At 48.4% G+C, this 8,411-nt stretch overlaps 1 pseudogene; it reads right to left on the reverse strand.

Moving 5' to 3' along the window:
• Vps52-ps3 (VPS52 subunit of GARP complex, pseudogene 3) lies at positions 1,296–1,755 on the reverse strand (annotated as a pseudogene).

Below are 8,411 nucleotides of genomic sequence, written 5' to 3' on the forward strand. Positions count from 1 at the left end.
AGTTATTGTTCTGTGGTCATCTGAAGATGATCCTGAACTCACAGGGCGTGTACTCTTTAACCACAGTAAAGATGACTGCCAGTCATATGCAAGCGTATATTTTCATGAGGTCATCAGCCAACATGGACCTGGTTTCTATCTTAAAACATCTGAAAGTGTTTTAGAAAAAAACTTTAGAAAGTGAGTAGAACCAGAAGAGAAGGCAGCTGGGGAGCCACAGCCTCTCGGGTTTGGGCCTTACCTTGCTATGACCCTGCCCCACAACAGGGCTCAAGCCTCAGAGTGACCCTGGCTCAAGTCCCACCCAAACGGAGCACTTACAGACACCACAGACACAGTTGCTTCATTCTTAGGTTTTTTAAAGATTTATTTATTATATATGAGTGCACTGTCACTGTCTTCAGACGCACCAGAAGAAAGCCTCAGATCCCATTACAGATGGTTGTGAGCCACCATGTGGTTGCTGGGAATTGAACTCAGGACCTCTGGAAGAGCAGTCAGTGCTCTTAACCACTGAGCCATCTCTCCAGCCCCCTCATTCTTAGTTTTGTTAAAAAAAAAAAAAAACAAAAACAAACAGACAAACAACTCTGATAAATCAGGACTAGGTTTAGGAGTGGTGGTGACGCAGAGAGAGGCATGGAGAGGGTGGGCTGAGGTGTCAGGGGTGGGGCAGTAGTGTTTCCTCCCTGACCCCTGTGTCCTCTTCTACAACAGACTGCACAATCCAGAATGGGTGATTCCTCTACCGTGTCTGCTCAACTGAAGAAAAAAACAGTCAGTTACAACAAGACACGAAATGGGACACACACACACACACACACACACACACACACGAAGCCGACTCTCTCCCTCCATCTGTAATTACATGGCTCAGGGCTGACGTGGGTGTTGAGAATTGAACTTGGGGATTCCTGGAAGAACAAAAGTGCTTATAACCTCTGAGCCACCTCCTCAGCCCAGAAACCTCACCCTTGAAGTTTTTAAATGTATGCACGTCTGGTTTGTGCATTGTGTCATGTGTATGCAGTGCACTCTCACGACAGTGTGTTGAATGACCTGGGCCCAGTCACATGGATAGGTGCTGTGAACTCAATGTGTGTCCTCAAAGGTGCTGGTCCCGCCCAGCCCGGGAGGGGGCAGCGGGCATCAAGGGGGTGGCTCCTCCCGTGGCCCTGTTCAGTGCTGCGCAGCCTCCAGCAACTTGACAAAGTTTGGGGGGCTGCAGTCCCCGCGGAGCTCTGTGTGAGTGTGCTGGGACCATGTCCTCTCTTTGTCCCTGGGCATCTGAATTCTCCATCATTTCTTTATTGTAGACCTAGTCAGTTCCTGGTGGGCAGCAGCAAGAGGGTGGAGTCGTAGCCCAAGGCCTGTTGGTGCTTCTGGCCCAGGAGTGGCATAGTTGCTCAGGTGGGGACTGTTTGTACCTCTCCAGGAGGGTGGCACATGCCACAGGCCTGGGAAGGTGATAGCTTTGTGCACTGTCTTGAGGGCTACCATGGGAAAGATCCACACAGACTCTGAGATTGTCTGTGTTGTCCTCTAAGTGGCTGTCACAGCTCCTTTGAGAGTGGAGGGCCTGTAACACCTGCACCCATGTGTCGAGGCAGGGGTGGACCTGGTTCCAAAACAGACCTTGTCATGTCCATGTGACCCAGACCCTTCCCACTGCCCTCTGCCCCACCTCTGTATGGAGTTTCCAGAGCAGTGGTTCTCAACCTTGGTGAGACCCTTTAATACAGTTCTTCATGGTAACCCCGACCATAAAATTATTTTCATTGTTACTTCATAACTATAACTTTGCCACTGTTAAGAATAGTAATAGAGGGGCTGGGGATTTAGCTCAGTGGTAGAGCGCTTACCTAGGAAGCGCAAGGCCCTGGGTTCGGTCCCCAGCTCCGAAAAAAAAAAAAAAAGAACCAAAAAGAATAGTAATAGAAACATCTGTGTTTTCTGATGGTCTTAAGCAACCCCTGTGAAAGGGTGCTTTGGCCCTCAAAGGGGTCATGACCCACATGTTCTAGAGTGAAGAAACATCCTTGACCAAGTTCTTTGATTTTTGGGACAGGGTTTCTCTGTGTAGCCCCAAGTGTCCTGGAATTCACTCTGTAGACCAGGCTGGCCTCAAACTCAGAGATCCTCCTAGTCAAGGGCTAGGACTAAAGGTGTGAACCACCATCACCTGGAACCTTGACCAAGTCTTAAACAAAAGCCAGGCTGGTTTGTAGACCTACAGTCCTGGTTAATTGGGAGCCCGAGGCACTGGTGGGAAAGGCTGCATCAGTTACAGAATAAGCCCAAGGTCAGCCTAGACCCTGTCCTGAAAGTAAAGAGCTGGGACATAGGTGAGTGGCAGGAAGCAGTCCCCATGTCCCATCTACAGCATGGGAGGAAATTTCAGGTGAAAGAAGCTGTCAGGAAAAGAAAGGGTAATTTGAGGTTGTTTCCTTTACCCTATATACCCCAGGACCTTGGCTATACCAGGCCGGGGGACCGTAAGCTCACCGAGACCTGGCCCTGGGAATCCATGCTGCTTTCTCACTTGTCACAACTTTCCCACCTACTCCACCATTCCCTCCAGGTGCCAGTCCTGGGGCTCCCAGGATCCTGGATTCACCTCATAGCCCTAGGTGTTCTGGAACTTGCTATGTGGTCCAAGAATACAGAGGTCCGCCCTCCTGAGGGCTGGGATTAAAGGCATTTAATCCTAAAGAATCCCGGAACCCTTTCATGGGGTGGGTCCCATCAAACTCAGCTGGTGTGCAGCTCAGTGAGGACAGGGTCAGGAGGTGGGGAGCTCATATCACGGGCGACAGCAACAACAAAAGAAAGAGAAACTAACGCTCCGATACGGGGACTGTGCAGGGGATATCCGGTTCCTTACTGTGGCCCTTGTTCAGTGTGACCCAGACAGCTTCGGGGACTTTGGAAGCCTCAGACCTTCAAGCAGTTCCTGCAGTCTGGAGGGACTTTTGCCACAGTCCAGTCAGTCCCCAGGACTCTTGGGAGCTGCGATACCACTCATAGCCGCCAGGCGGCAGCAGAACACAGGAGTAGGGGCCTGTCCAACTCTGGATCACCTAAGTGGCTGTGAGCTTTGAAAGCTGGGGAAGGCTCTTCATACTGAAGCAGCCAGGAATTTCCCCTTCAGCCCCAAATCCTCTGTTTTGTGGCTTTCACCGATCCTTATGTTCTTCGGGCTGAAACACAAATTGCACCTCTGGCTCCTCCCCTGAACACACACACACACACACACACACACACACACACACACACACACACACACCTGACACTTGGCATGCTGAGGTGAGGCAGGAGGATCGAGAATTCAAGTTCGGGACAGGAGAAATGACTCAGGTTGAGAGCACCAACTGCTTTTCCACAGGTCCTCAGTTGAATGCTCAGGAATCTGGCGCCCTCTTGTGGCTGTCAGGCATGTATGCAGGCAAAACGTGTACATAATAAATAAATCTTAAAAAGAGAATTCAAGGTCACCCTGAGCTACAATACATAACAACAAAAACAGCATGATTTGTTGAACACACAGGCTGCATAGACCAGTAACATCACGGGCCACTCTGTAGGGGGAGTTGTGTCGATTTTTGCCTTCCATTGCTGAATTCTCCAGGACCAGTGTATAAATCTAGTGCAGGGGACCCTAGAGCCCTGCAGTAGGGTTGGTAGGTGTTCCTCCATGCTGTAGTGTCCCCAATATTGTTCAAGGATCTCTTTCTTTAACAAAATCTTATTTCCCTCCTCCTTTTCGTTCTTTTAAAAAATATATTTCTGTATAAGGGTATTTTGCCTCCATGTATGTCTGTGCACAACGTGCATGGAGCACCCCAGGCGGCCAGCAGAGGGCGCCCTATCCCCTCTGAGGCTGGAGTTACAAGTGGGTGAGAGCTGGGAACTGAACCAGGTCCTGTGGATCAGCAATAGCATTCTTCACCTCTGAACAACCTCTCCAGCTCCATAATTTTACTCGGCATATTTTTATGCCTTGGCTCTCTGTGATTCTTTTCTCTGCAGCACAGGGCCTCGCTCAGGCCTGAGCCACCCAACTACCCTGCAGAGAAGGTCTGTACAGGAGAAGCCCTGGGTTCCTCAGGGTCACAGAGTCCAAGAGAAGGAGCTTCCCAATCTGTCTCCACAGTGTTCAGTCTGATGTCCTCCAGCACCAAGGAAGGATTGGTAACATAACTCACACATGGATCCTTCCAGATGCCCTGTGTGGGCTTCGAGTTTTCAAAACCTACTTTAATAAGCTTACTTAAATGTCTTAACCTCTCCTCTAGCCCACCACCCACCAGAAGTAGAAGAGAGGAAAGGGTAACAGAGCAAAGGAGGATGGGCACCTGTTTAGAAATAGTTCTTTGGGGTGAATCCAATCTGTGTCGTCAGGATACCAGCACTTGAGCTCACACGGGTCAGCATTGGCAGTTCACTCCAGAAGCAACTTTGAGGCTCTACCCATCGTCCTGAGTCTGCAGAAGCAGGAAGAAGCTGCCAGGACACCACCAGAAGTTCCTTGGTTTGTTTCTCTCTACAAAGTCATGACAAACGATCGGCAAGGAAGGCATCAGTGTTGTCAGTGAAGAGCGGCTTCAGCAAAGCCCAACGAAGATCCACAAAGAGTGGCGAGGGGAACCAAAGCCACACAGTGTCATCTGTGGTCTGTTGGGTTATATCTAGACTCTTTCCCAACACCATGAGTTCTCTCAAGAGGACATCTCTCAAGCTCTAGCAAAACATCCCATGCCCCTCTTCCAGGCAGCTTCCAGAAAAACACCACGTGTCTGCTACAGCAAAAACATCCTCTCATGAGAGAGTTTCCAGAAAAACGTCTCAGGACACAACTGCATCTCCAAAGAAACCAGAAATTTTCACTTCAGGCCTGGTCCTCCTAGATTAGGTCTTCAGATCAGTTGGCTGTGCTGCCAAAGTCTGTCTGTCTGTCTGTCTGTCTTCTTTCTTTTCTTTTAAGATTTATTTATTTATTCTATACAAGTACACTGTAGCTGTCTTCAGACACACAGAACAGAGCATCAGATCCCATTACAGATGGTTGTGAGCCACCATGTGGTTGCTGGGAATTGAACTGAAGACCTCTGGAAGAGCAGTCAGTGCTCTGAACTGCTGAGCCATCTCTCCAGCCCCATATGATGTTTTTCTGAGGTAGAAACAGGTGAGAGAATATTTTGCTGAAGCAGACACATGATATTTTGAGAGAATAAATGTGACTCTACAGGCAAAGCCCTGGCATTGGTTCCCCTGTGCATTGCCTTGCTGATTGTGGGATGGTGTCATCATGCAGGTGTAGGCAGGTACAAAATAGAACGAGGCCTGTCATTGGATGAGAAGGAAGGATGGGTGGGAGAAAAGTTTGAGGGAAGAGAAGGAGAGTGGATCTGGAGGAGAGAAACTGCAGAGAGAACACGGAGGCTGGCATTAAGATTCCACTCTGTGGGGCTGGAGAGATGGCTCAATGGTTAAGAGCCTGATTCCTCTGCCAGAGGTCCTGAGTTCAATTCCCAGCAACCACATGGTGGCTCACAACCGTCTGCAACACAATCTGATGCTCTCTTCTGCTGTGTCTGAAGAGAGTGACAGGGTACTCATACAAAATAAAAAAAATTCTTTTAAAAAAAAGATACCACTCTGTGTATTTACAGGTTGTTATGAATGTTCTTAAGGTAGATGTGTACAGGGCTTTGTATGTTTAGGTGGGCAATTATATCTTATCAATTGGATCAGAGGTTATTGTTGTGTGTTCTTTCATGTAGTGATTTAAGTTTAAGAGAGTGTGTGGCAGCTAGACACACTGGGCCGCCACGGAATTGGGATGTGTGTTTCTGGCAAGATATCTACCAGCCATCTAGGGACACTGTGGTGCCGGATCTAGCAGGAGTAAAAGACAGCATTTGAGTTTTTATAATTTTACAACAACAGCTGATCTTTGCTTGTTGTGACTTTGTAGAGAGAAAATGCACCAAAGAACTTCTTGTGGTATACAGGGGATTCTTGCCTTCCATTGACTTGTGCCAATTGGGCGGAGCCTCGTGGTTTCTTCTGGATTGAGGTGCTACTGCTGCTCCCAGTGTGGTATTTGTTGAGTGCACTGGACTGTGGCTGCTGATTCCTGTTTAGTAGTTTGCTAGTGGACCTGACTGCTCATATCCTGACAACAAAGATTGGAATCACCCCAAGGAACTATTTCTAAACAAATCCATGTCCCACTTCACCCTATTAGCCTTTCTTTCCCACTACCTCTGGTGGGTGGTGAGCTAGATGGGAGGTTGAAGTATTAAAGAAACCATATTAAAGAAGTTTTTTAAAAATCCAAGCCTGCAGACCCTAAAGTCAGAGACCTGGCTATAAACACACACACACACACACACACACACACACACACACACACACACACACACACACACATACACACACACACAATCTTAAACAATCTTAAATAATAATAACTCAAAGAGTGGTGGATGTGCAACTTTTAATCCCAGCAGAAGCAGAGGCAGAGGCAGCATGATCTATGTTTGAGGCCAGCCTGGTCTACATAGTAAGTTCCAGGACAGTCAGGGCTACTACATACGGAAACCCTGTCTTGGAAAACCAAAAATTAAAAACCAATAGCTCTCTACCTTGCTCCACTCACCTGCACTCTGGTCACCTTGCCTTTTGCCCTCCAGCTCCGGACACAACCTATTCTTTGTTATTCCCTTACATTGTATCACATGCATCTTTCCACTACAGTGCCTGCTCCAGGAAACCAGCAACACCATATTGCTTAGTACAGAATCTTAGAAACAGGACTTAGATCTCAAATCTGGAATAGACACTGTGGGCTGATAACAATGGACACAGTTGTGTCACCTGATTGAGGAGTGCATTTCCTCCAGGCCAGACAGAGACAGCGACAGCAGACCAAGGAGAGCATCCATCCATGGTCAGCTCGGTGAACTCTGGGCAACCTGGTTACTCACGGGAGCCTGTGTGAGTCGGGAGATAATCACTGAACAGCCCTGCCCAGTGTGAGTATCCACTCATAACAGCTACATCACTGTAAGCCTCTGCATGGCTCCCGGAAGCTCCACTCAAGATTCCCCCCCACACCTCCAGGAAGTGCTACTGATTCAACCCTGACAGGAACCTGCTACATTGTGTAAGCTCAGTGAATCTGTAACTTCTTGTGTTTCCTGGGCTCATCAGCCTCCTCCAGGCTCCAGCAGGGAATGGTTCAGTCTAGAGGAGAAACTCATGCAGTCACCTCCAGCTTCTGCAGAGGCTCCGATTATTAATACAACCTCCAGCCAAAGGCTGTGAATGCAGCTCCCTGTCCCCTCACACTGAGGTCAGCATCACCTGAGCTTTCCCCTCAGCAGGGCCCTCCCTTCCTCTCCCCATCTGCCTTTCTGTCTTTGACTCATGACCTATTTATTATCCATTAATACAACATTTATTGTGCATGAGTGTTTGTCTGCTGGGTCTGGGGAAGTCGTCGTCCTTTACAAGATGAACATGGCTGCATCCTGACAGAGATTATCACCAAGGTGGTATTCACACATCTCAGTTAAGGCTCCTGGAACTCTTGGCTGGAAATCACAAAGCTAGAAGAGAATCCTTCAAGGGTCAGAATCTGGAACAAAGGAATTTCCTTCTCACAAATTCCCATAATGTCGTTTGGAAAAGATTTATTAATCTTGTCTATGAACTTTGTTTTCTGTATTTATTTGTACCATTTGTGAGCCTGATCTCCACAGGGCATTGGATGCTCTTGGGCAGGAGTTATGGATGGTTGTGAGCAACCATCTGTGTGCTGGCATTGAGACATCATCTGCATTAGCACCAAGTGCTCTCAACCCCTGGGCTATCTCCAATTCCTGGACCAGTTTCTAAAATAAACATAAATCTAAAGTAGACTCATCCCATCAACCCTGAATCTTCTCTAGAGGCAGCACCAGGATTCCCCAGAGGCAGAGAAGGACAGGAGCATGGGCACAGCACAGATCCAACAGGGCCAGATCTGAGATGAGAGCCTGTGGATCCCTTCTCTGTGTGGATCCTGCCATCCGGGGTTAGTTGGGGAAAGATGGGAAAGATGGGGAGAACCTGAACTGAGGGCCCTTGAAGGAGGCAGGAGCTCAGGAGAGTTTAGTTCATCTGTGTAGCTCATAGTATCCCGAGAGCACAGCCCTTGTAGAGTCTGGTAGGACAAGATTGGAAAAACACCTCCTACTCCTGTCACACTTGGGCATCCATGGGGAGAGCAAGACAGGAAGCACCCACAGGAAAAGAACAGGCCCAGTCCTCCACACGAAGAAAAACACAGGAAATAAACACAGAAGACAAAGCCACAGTCAGGACAGCAGCCTGGGCTGCTCATCATCCTGGGGAAAGGTCAA

This window comes from Rattus norvegicus, chromosome 20, assembly GCF_021556685.1.
Source record: "Rattus norvegicus strain SHRSP/BbbUtx chromosome 20, alternate assembly SHRSP_T2T, whole genome shotgun sequence".
Classification (NCBI taxonomy): domain Eukaryota; kingdom Metazoa; phylum Chordata; class Mammalia; order Rodentia; family Muridae; genus Rattus; species Rattus norvegicus.